The 9,982-nt window shown below is 55.5% G+C and overlaps 1 protein-coding gene across 1 annotated transcript in view; it reads left to right on the forward strand.

Annotated features, from left to right (window-relative positions):
• Positions 1-5,958: 5,958 nt before the first annotated feature.
• NR4A1 (nuclear receptor subfamily 4 group A member 1) overlaps positions 5,959-9,982 on the forward strand; it is a 14,084-nt gene continuing 10,060 nt past the window's right edge. The window contains exon 1 of the mRNA XM_008066007.1: positions 5,959-5,971. The gene's annotated coding sequence lies outside the window, so the exon portion shown is untranslated. The remainder of the gene's footprint in view (positions 5,972-9,982) is intronic.

Consider the following 9,982-nt stretch of genomic DNA (forward strand, 5'->3'; position numbering starts at 1 on the left):
TTGAACTCCTGGGCTCAAGCAGTCCTCCCGCCTTGGCCTCCTGAAGTGCTGGGATGGCAGGCGTGAACCATCGTACCCAACCTTGTTTTGCTTTGTGTTTGGGGTTGAAAGTGCTTGGGTATTCCAGTCTGTTCTCCCTTCCCCCTTCTCTCCTGTAGCCTTCACTTCCTGCTCCCCCTCATACCCATGAGATGGCGAGGGGTGCTGGTAGCCCTGCAGGGGAAGAGTCTGGGTACTGTGGGCCAGAGAAGTTCCCCTTAGCCTGAGGACCCTGGGGCAGTGGTCAGGAGGGTGAGGAAGCCCATTGCCCACCCTGTGAGCCCTCCTCCTCCTGGCCCCTCCATCTTCTGTCATGGCAACATTGACTTTTCCCAGATCTCATCTCAGTCTGAAGGGCAGTTCACTAGCCAGGGCTGAGCCATGGCTGGTCCTGCCCTTACTCTGAGACACAGTCGAGAGGGAAGAGTACTGGAGGAGGGTGGGAGAAGGGAAGGGAAGACGGGGGGCTGGAGTGAAAGGGGCTTTGGCTCCAGTGGGGTCCAGGAGAGCTGAAGAGGCTGGGGGAAGAATCATACAGTTGGCTTCCACTCTGGAAGGAGCAGGCAGGTGTCCGGAAGTGGCTTGAATAGGAACGGTTCTTGGGTTAGCTATCTTGAGCCCTCAGGGAATTTCTCCTGTTAATGTTGTATAGCAGATATGTGTCCCGGCACTGTTCTAAGTCCTTTAAGCCTGATGATACCCTGTGATTGCCAGTTTGTTACAAGTGAGGAATGTGAGGCATAAAGAGGGGATGAAATCTGCCCAAGGTGATAAGCAGTGGAGCTAGGATTTGAACCCAGGCAGTCTGGGATCCGGCATCTGTGCTCTTAACTACTCTAAGATTGGCCTTCTCATTTTGGGATTGGAGTCCTGTCACAGATTTCTGAGAGTCCCTGTTGCTTTGGTTAGAAGGCTGGGCTGGGCCTGGCATGGTGGCTCACACAGTAATCCCAGCACTTTGAAAGGCCAAGGTGGGAGAATTGTTTGAGGCCAGGAGTTCAAGATCAGCCTGGGCAACATAGCAAGACCCTGCTTCTATTAAAAAAAGAAGAAGAAGGAGAAGGAGAAGGAGGTTGGGCTGAGACAGGGGATGGGAGGACTGCTTGAGGCCAGAAGTTCAAGACCAGCCTGGGCAACATAGCAAAAAAGAAGAAGTAGGCTGTGTTGCCTAAGACAGGGGCATGGAGCCCTGCCCTTTGGGGGCCTCTGATGCTTCAGAGGCTGGGCTGGAGCCCCTTAAGGAGAGCGAGTCTTCTGCTCTGTCCTCTCTCTGCCTGCAAAATTGGGCTGAGAACCGGGAGGGTTTGAGGCAGAGAGCTAGGTGCCGGTGTACATCTCCATGGCTCTCAGATGCCCTAGATGCTGGATCTGCAGCTCCTGACCACACCCCACACCCCAGAGAGCCGATTGCTGGGGTGTGGGTCCCAGGCTCTGATGCACAGCCCAAGGAGGTCCCTGGGTTGGTTTTCCTCCTCTGGTGGCCTGGGTCCTGCCCTCTCCCATCCCTGTGTTTCCTGGCTGTGCTGTCTCCAGGGAGTGTGCCTGCTGGCTGGCTTCTCTTCACTCACACTGACTTTCCCTCCGTAGGCCTCCACCATGGACAGAGGCCAGCCCCGGCCCCTCCCTGGTATCCTGGGCCTGAAGGCTAAGGGGAGCATGTAAATGTTGGCCTGCTGGCCCAGCCTCAGTGGTAAGTGCTCTGCACTTGTCCTTTGTAGCCCCCCAGGGCCCCCAAGCCGGTGGGGTTGGGGGCAGAGGTGGGTGTGGAGCTGCCCAAAACGGATGTGGTTTGGGGGATGGAGGGAAGCCCTGCGGAGGCGGCAGGCGAGATGCTGCTCGGTGTGGGAGATCTGATTTATTCAGAGGTGGGGGTGATGTGGGTGTGGGGACGAGGAAAGCCTTGTCTTCTTAGCAGGATAGGCTGGAGGGCTTTGGGCCCAGGTGACATGGGCTGGTGGGAGTGGCAATGACAGCTGTTCCCAAGGCAGCATGTGCCTGTCCTGGGGAAGCTAAGGGGGTGGGGCAGAGAGCCCGGGACTGATCTGGGACAGGCACGGCAGGGGGAGCTGGCCTGTCTCCAGGGTGTGGACATGACACCAGGGGAGTCACAGAGGGAAGACTGGGCCACCCCACGCCCTGAAAGGATGGCGACTGCCCCTTTGGGCAGGCCTGTGGGTCCTGTGGAGTCTGTGGTGTGGCGAGGCAGGGACAGACCTTCCTACTCACCCAGCATCCTTGAGCGGGAAATCCCAACCGGTGGCCATGGCCATAGCGCTCCTTGGTCATCTCGCCTATCCCCTCTGCTATGGATGAGGAAACGGAGTTACAGAGGGAACTGACTTCTCCAGGTCCTGCAGTGAGGATGTATAGAGGCGAATTTTGAATCCAGGTCTCCTGGATTTTTGAGAAGCCAAGGTGCCCTGTCTGATGGTGGAAAACACACCTTCCCTGTCTGAGGGTGCCTCCAGAGAAGGCACAAGCTGATCTGTGGGTGAGAGGCAGAGGGTGGGAATGAGATTTCCACCAGGCCCTTCCCCAGGGACCAGAGATCCTGGGATGGGGCTGAGGACGCCGTAGTCCTGGTTACTGAGCCCGAGGGAGCTGGAACTCAACCTGGTGCACTGGCCAGGGGCCCTGGGACTCCCCTCCTCCTTCCCTGGGACAGAAGGCCATCTCAGCGACAGCCCCCGCCCCAGGCCTTGGGAGATCCCAGATGAAGCAGGAGCTGGCTTGGTATCTCCACCACCCCGTACCCCCAAATACTGTTGCCACATGCAGAGTTAGCCTTCAGGGTGCCCGGAGTCCCAGAGAGGAGGCTGGGATGGCACAGGGTGTCTAGTCCAAGCCCGGATAGAAGGGGGGAAGCCCTGGGAAGCAGGGCCTCCTGTTCTGGGGGCTGAGCTGGGCGTGTACCTGGCTTCCGACTGGCAGCAGGCTCTGTGCCACCAACCTCGGACTGGGGACAGAGAGAGGAATTACTGTAAGTGGAAGAGGCAGGTGTTCTCTGGTCAGCCGGAGATTTGGGCTTGGGAAGCATGTGAGTGAAGATGAACAGCGGTGACCAGGTGTCCTCCCTTCCACTTGGCCCCTACAGCTACCCCCAGCCCAGCCCGGCTTCCCAGGGACCCAGCCCTGCCTCTGGGTACACAGCACCCCGGTGGGCAGGATTTCTTGTGTTTACCCCGTTGTCTGGGTGATGACGGTGTCTGGGTGGAACTCCCATGCCACGTTCACTGCCAATGCCACCCTGAGGGGCTGCCAGCCGGGGCCCCACGAGTGCTAGAGCTGCTGGTCTTATGACGTGGGCACCTGTCTGCCAGGCCCGGGCACGGGCCCAGGGTCACGCTCACTCCGGGGCTCCCGTCAGCTGACTATTTTGGGCTCTTGCTGACCTGGGCCAAAGTCAGGCCCAGCCAAGAGGGCCCGAAGCGGCTCCCCCAATCCCCAGAGGCCAGCTCTGGTTTCTGCTATATAAACACAGGAGGACACGCTGGCTTGGAGGCAGCTTCACGTCCAGAGCCCGTGCAGCTGGTGCACAGCGTGGGCCGCGAGACTAGGCTGGCTGGGCAGTCCTGTCTCTCCCCACAGGGTTCCCCGAGGCCGCCAGGAAGAGCCCCCAGTCAACCCTGGGGTTCCCCCTTAGTGTGGCTGTTTGGGCTCTCTGAGGGCCAACGCAGATCGTGAGGAGGAAGCTGGTGAGTCTTGGGACATGGACACTGAGACATGGCCTGTTTGGATTTTTTCCCACTGTGACTGTCATGCCAAACCCTTTGGCCTTGATGGGGGGGTGGGCGTGGGAGGGGGGAGGAAGCAAGGGTGGCCGACCGCCCTGGGAATGCGGGTGCAGCTTAACCATGTCGGATGACGGGAGTTGGACTTGGGAACATTTTGTGATTGAGAAGTGGGAGAAGTTGCAATAGACAGGTGATGCCATCTGGCTCCTTCTCTGGAGACCTCCCACAAGGTCTCAGTCCTCCTGTCCTGTCCACCTGCCTGGTTGCTGCAGTGAGTTGGTATCCCTCAATCAGAGGGCCTTCGGATTGGCCTCTGAGCGGGGCTTCTGAGCCCCTGCTGGTTGGGACTGGGTGGTTGGGCTGGGGCTTGGGTCCTGCCGAACTTTCAGCCCCTGGCCTGCCCCCTTGCTGGGCCTCCCAGCTGCTTTGGGTGCCTGGGAAGCTGGGCTGGAGTGAGGTCTGGCAGGTCTGCCAACCAGCTTGCCACAAACACGCTCCCGGGACCAGGGCCAGGGGCTTTGGCCCGGCCTGGGAGAGGCAGCCGCTTCTTACGTGGGAGGCTCTTGTGCTCCCCTTCCCGCTCTCAAAAAAAAATTTTTTTCCCTTTCTGAACGTGAGCCTCTAAATGAATCCAGAGCCTGAGACTAAAAATACTTTAACAATAGGAAAGTGCATCAGTCTTTCCGGCTGGGACTTGTTATCAGAGGGTTTTTATTTTGGAATTTGAAATGTTGCCCGCTTGGCTGGGTGGAGACCTTGGGCAGGGGCAGGGGAATTTGGTGGGTGGTGGTGTTCTGCAAGGTGGTGGGAGACCCTCCAAGGTGGGGGGAGAGTGGAGCTGGCCAGAAGCTGAACAGACCGAAGAGGGCACAGAGGGAGAGTTGAGGCGTGAGCCGACCTTTCCCAAGGGAACTCCATGAACTTGTCTGTGTTTTCCAGTCATGTCTGGCTGTTCTTCCCCAAGTCTGATCTTATTCCTTTATGCTGTGTGTTCATTTCTTCTGGCTTGAGAGGGAGGTGGGAGGTGGAGAAATCACTGGCCTGAAGATAGCTTCTGTGGCCACAGCCTGACCTCTTAACTAACCAGCTTTCTCCAGAGTATTAATTGAGCACTTACTGTATCCAAAGTCAGGTATCCACATCTCTGGGCACTCTCTGATTTCCTCTTACTCAGCCCTGGATGGGGAGAAGTAGGGATGGGGTTGCTGTTGATCTCTGGTTCTTGGAGAAGGGGGGCTGCTGGCTCCCCAGTCCCATGGAGGACCCTGCTGTCTTGTACCCTCCCTGCCAGCCCCCAGATTCTGCTGCAGGTCCCTAGAGTACAGGCCCCAGACAGTGCTGCATTTTGATGTTCAGCCCCTCCCTTCCATTAGTGAACTGAATTCTCCCAGCACTGGGACTGGTGACACTGTCTGCCTCGGGCAGATGGGGAAACAGTCCCGGAGAGGGCAGGGGCTGACTGACCCTAGGTCCCAAACCAGGCTTGCTGTCTCCTGGTCAGAGGTGCCTCTGGTTCCTCTTCCAACTTTTGCCCCTGCAATGGGATGGGGGAGGGGAAGGGCACTGGCTGACCTGCCTGTGTCCTCGGGAGGCTGCTTTTTGGGGAGGTAACGGTATGTCTGGTCACGGCAGGGCCTCAGCAAAGGCGAGGAGATCAGAGCCAGGGCCTGGGCCTGACCCTTCACCCCTGGTTCCCAGAGCTGCCCACAGGAAGCCCTGGGGCAGCAGGCAGTGCTTCCCTGCCTACAGCACAAACCCCTGGCCTACTGCCAGGCCAGGAAGAGGAAGTGGCCAGGTCAGGGCTGCTGATAGGCCCCGGGGCTGAGGAGGGAAAGCTCCCGGCCACTTCTCTGCGGGAGAAGGTGGAGCTCCCTCCTTCTGCCCACCCCAGGGGAAGGGCGTGGAGGCCCGTGGGTGGAGATGGTCTTGGTGAAAGTAGGGCAAGTTCCTGCCCTCTGCTCAGCAGGGGCGGGGCCGGGCCAAGGTCGGGGTGCAGCGTGGGAATGGGGCTGTGTGATTCCACTTCCTCCATCCCCTAGTTACCCAACTCCACACTCGCCCTCTTGCCGGGGGAATGATGGTGGACGTTGGCTGCTCATCTTGACTGCCCTGAGCTACTTGCTACTGAGAATGTACAAAGGGTCCTCCCGCCAAAGTGTGGGAGACAGTGCTGTTGTCTTCATGTTGGTCCCAAACTGGTCGGAGAGGGATGTGTTCTGGCCCCATAAGATTTGACTAAGGAGGATAAGGCTTGATGAACCGTTCAGAAACTGTATTGTATTGTGAGTGTGGGGACCCCTTTCTAAAGTCAGATATGCCTCCCCTGCTAACTGTATTTGTACTCTATCTGTTGACAGAACAAATACCTAATGAGAAAAACCTATTATTTTAGAAACACACAAACAAATTTGCTCTCAGTAAGTTCTGGCTGCATCTGTATCCATTTGGATAAATATGTCTCTCTCATTTAGGCGCAGCTATTTTTTATTTTTATTTTTTTTGAGTTAGAGTCTCACTCTGTCACCCAGGCTGGAGTGCAGTGGCACATTCATGGCCACCGCAGTCTCGACCTGCTGGGCTCAGGCGATCCTTCTGCCTCAGCCTTCTGAGCTTCTGCCTCAGCCTCAGCTACCTGTAGCTGGAACTACAGGTGTGTGTCACTACGCCCGGCTAATTTTTTGGTTTATTGTAAAGACAAGGTCTCGTCAAGTTGCCCAGGCTGGTCACGAATCCCTGGGCTTAGGCAGTCCTCTTGCCTCAGCCTCTCAAAATGCTGGGATTATAGGTGTGAGCCACCGTGCCCAGCTAAGCACAGCTATTTTTTAAATAAGCTTTTAGAAAAGTAGAACATACAGAAAAGGGTACGCATCACAGGTGTCCAGTCTTCAGAGCATAGTTTGATGATTTTTCTGGTGTGAACACACTTGGGTCATCATCATCCAGTTGGGAACTAGAATGTGTCCAATCCTACCAAAGACTCCTTTGCAGGCCTCTGTTTTCTTTCCTTTTAAAAAGATTTTAAAAAATAGAGATGAAGTCTTGCAATGTTACCCCAGGCCGGTCTCAAACTCCTGGCCTCAAGCAATCCTCCCACCTTGGCCTCCCAAAGTGCCTCGGGGCACCTCTGTTTTCAATTCACAGACCGTGTGAGTGTGCAGCCTCGGAAGGTCAGAGTCAGTGGCCCTGCACAAAACTCCTGGGAGTTAGGGGACTTGAGTTTGAGTTCTGCGCCTGAGCCTCTGTCTCATTTATAAAATGCAGGCTGTAATCCCAAACCTGGAAGGTTGGGGAGAGTGTTAAGTGGAAGAATCCACTGGAATGCCCTGGCCGAGGTTTGCCCCACTCCCCGTGGTGAGAATAAGGTGCTAATTATTATTTAGAGTTGGGCTGCTGCGGGGGGCGTTGGCGGATGAGCTGAAGTCTTATAGGATCAGCAGGGCTGGAGTAGGAAGGAGGAAGAGAAACAATGTGCCCTGTGGGTGCAACAATATGTGCAAAAGCGGGTGGTGGGAAGGCTTGGCTCAAAGTCCTTATATGGGGCAGTGGGAACTGAGCTGAGGATGGCAGACTGGTCAGCTGGGCTGGGGTGTGGGGGCCAGACTGGGTGGGGCTGTCTCTCATCTCCTGCATGACATCTCTCCTTGACCTTCCTGTGTCATCATGGCCTTGCTTGGCCTCCAGGTCCCCAGCTCTGGTTTTGATGTTCCTCCCTTTGTTACCTGTTCCCTCCCACCCCCATCTCCCCAGAATGAGCTGTTCACTGTGACCTTGCTCTTATTTTTTTTTTTTTGAGTTGGAGTCTCTGTCGCCCAGACTGGAGTGCAGTGGCATGCTCCCGGCCACCGTAGCCTTGATCTGCTAGGCTCCAGCGATCCTTCCGCCTCAGCCTTCCAAGTAGCCGAAACTATAGGTGCGCGCTACCATGCCCAGCTAATTTTTGATTTACTGTAGAAATGAGGTCTCGCCAAGTTGCCCGGGCAGGTCTTGAACCCACGGACTTAGGCAATCCATTCACCTCGGCCTCCCAAAGCCCTGGGATACAGGCTGAGCCACCGAGCCCGGTGACCTTGCTCTTGAAGGCTGGACTTGGGGGTCCTTTGCAGGGAGGCCTCTTTCCAGTCTGATACTAGCTTTTCCTCTAGGCCTCCTGAAGTCTTCATTGATGATGCCTTTCCCCAGAGTTCCACCTTGGCCGTACCTCACCCCTGTAGAGCTCCAGGCTGTCCTCCTTGGAGGGCCCATGAGGCCTGGGTCCCTAAGCCCCTTTTATTTTAAATTTTTTAATTTTAATTTTATTTTATTTTTGAGTTGGAGTCTCACTCTGTCACCCAGACTGGAGTGCAGTGGCATGCTTATGGCCACTGCAGCCTCGACCTGCTGGGCTCCAGCGGCCTTCCACCTCAGCCTTCCAAGTAGCTGGAACTACAGGTGTGTGCTACCACACCCGGCTAATTTTTGATTTATTGTAGAGATGAGGTCTCGCCAAGTTGTCCGGGTGGGTCTCGAACTACGGGCTCAGGCAATCCACTCACCTCGGCCTCCCAAAGTGCTGGGATTACAGGCTGAGCCACCGAGCCCAACCCCTAAGCCCCTTTTACCTCCGTCCCCTATGTCCTAGGCTAGGCATGCCACATGGATACCTCCATGAGTTGCCCTAGTCGTGTTCCCACAGATGGACTTTGCCTTTTTCTCTTTATTTGCTTATTTCCAGAGTGCAATGTGTTCAGACACCCCTACCCCCCCTCCCGCCCCGCCTCCTCAAGCACTGCCAGGTGGCAGCTGCAGTTCCTTGGTCTCCTGGATTCGCCCGGCAGGACTGTAGCCTCCACCACCTGCAGCAGCTCGGGAGGTGGGACTTGGGCTGCAGGCCAAGACCTGGAGGCTACAATGCCGAGGTGCTGAGGCTCAGACTGGGCCCTGGACAGCTCCGTGCCACACTGCGTTCCCTGGGGCTCACGGCGGGCCAGCCCCACAGGATGGTCTGTGCCACTGTTTACCAATGCCAAGAGTGGAGAGGGGAGAAGGGTGCCGTGGCTCGAGGCTAGTTCAACTTCCAAGGACCCGAGTGGAGGCTGGGCTTGATTGAGTACAAGTGGGTCAAGCCACAGGTAATGCACCTGTTCTTGCTGGTTGGCGGGAAGAACATTGGCTTGGCTAATCACTTTTTGCTACATTGTGTGTGTGTGTGTGTGTTTATTTGTTTATTTTTTGAGGCAGGGTCTCACTATGTTGCCCAGACTGGAGTGCAGTGGTACGATTATGGCTCACCACAGCCTCGAACTCCTGGACTCAGGCAGTCCTTCTACATCAGCCTCCTGAATATCCGAGACTATGAGAGTGGACCACCATGCCCGGCTAATTTTTTTTTTTTTTTGGTAGAGACAAGGTCTCTCACTATGCTGCCCAGGCTGGCCTCAAACTCCTGGGCTAAAGCAATCCTCTTGCCTGGGCCTCCGAAAGTGCTGGGATTACAGGTGTGAGCCTTTTGTTACATATTAAAATTTGTTTTATTTTCTGAGGAAGGCCCTGCTGGGGCGAAGGGAGGCAGTTTGGGGCAAAGGGGGTGCTTAGTAGGGAAGCCAGCCTGAGACACAGCTAGGGTCAGTTTTACCCGGCACACACTTGCTGTGTCCTCCTGAACAAAGCTCATTTGTGGGGAGCCTTTGGTCCTGTCTGAAAGTTGAAAGGACTTGAGTTCTATGAGTGTTTAAAGATCTTTTTTTCTTTTAAGCTGTGGAGTCATTTTCCACAAAAGAATTCTATAAAACCCTAGCAAAATCCCATGCAAAAGTCCAAGATAAACAAAACTTGGGCTGAAGTGGGGTGGAACTCCTGGATGGGTCCATGGGTTCATGCCCATGCTTTACCTTCACCCAGGTGGCCCTGAAGGTCTTTGGAAGATGGGTTGGGGCACCCCAGAGCTCTGCAGACTCATTCATGTTGAGACTGTGTGCTAGGATGGGGGAGCTCTGGCAGGTTCTGACAAGACCACTGAATGGTATTACAGTTGTCTCTGATATATATGGGGATTGCTTCCAGGACCCCTGTGTGTACCAATATCCGTGCCTACTCACACCTGCGGCTGGTCTCATGGAACTTGCATCTACAAAACGTCAGCCCTCCATATAAGTAGGTTTCGAATCCCCCGATACTGTATTTTCTTTCTATTTTTTTTTTTTTTTGAGTTGGAGTCTCACTCTGTCGTCCAG

Source organism: Carlito syrichta, unplaced genomic scaffold (assembly GCF_000164805.1).
Source record: "Carlito syrichta isolate Samal-C Ts95f unplaced genomic scaffold, Tarsius_syrichta-2.0.1 Scaffold104745, whole genome shotgun sequence".
NCBI classification, from domain to species: domain Eukaryota; kingdom Metazoa; phylum Chordata; class Mammalia; order Primates; family Tarsiidae; genus Carlito; species Carlito syrichta.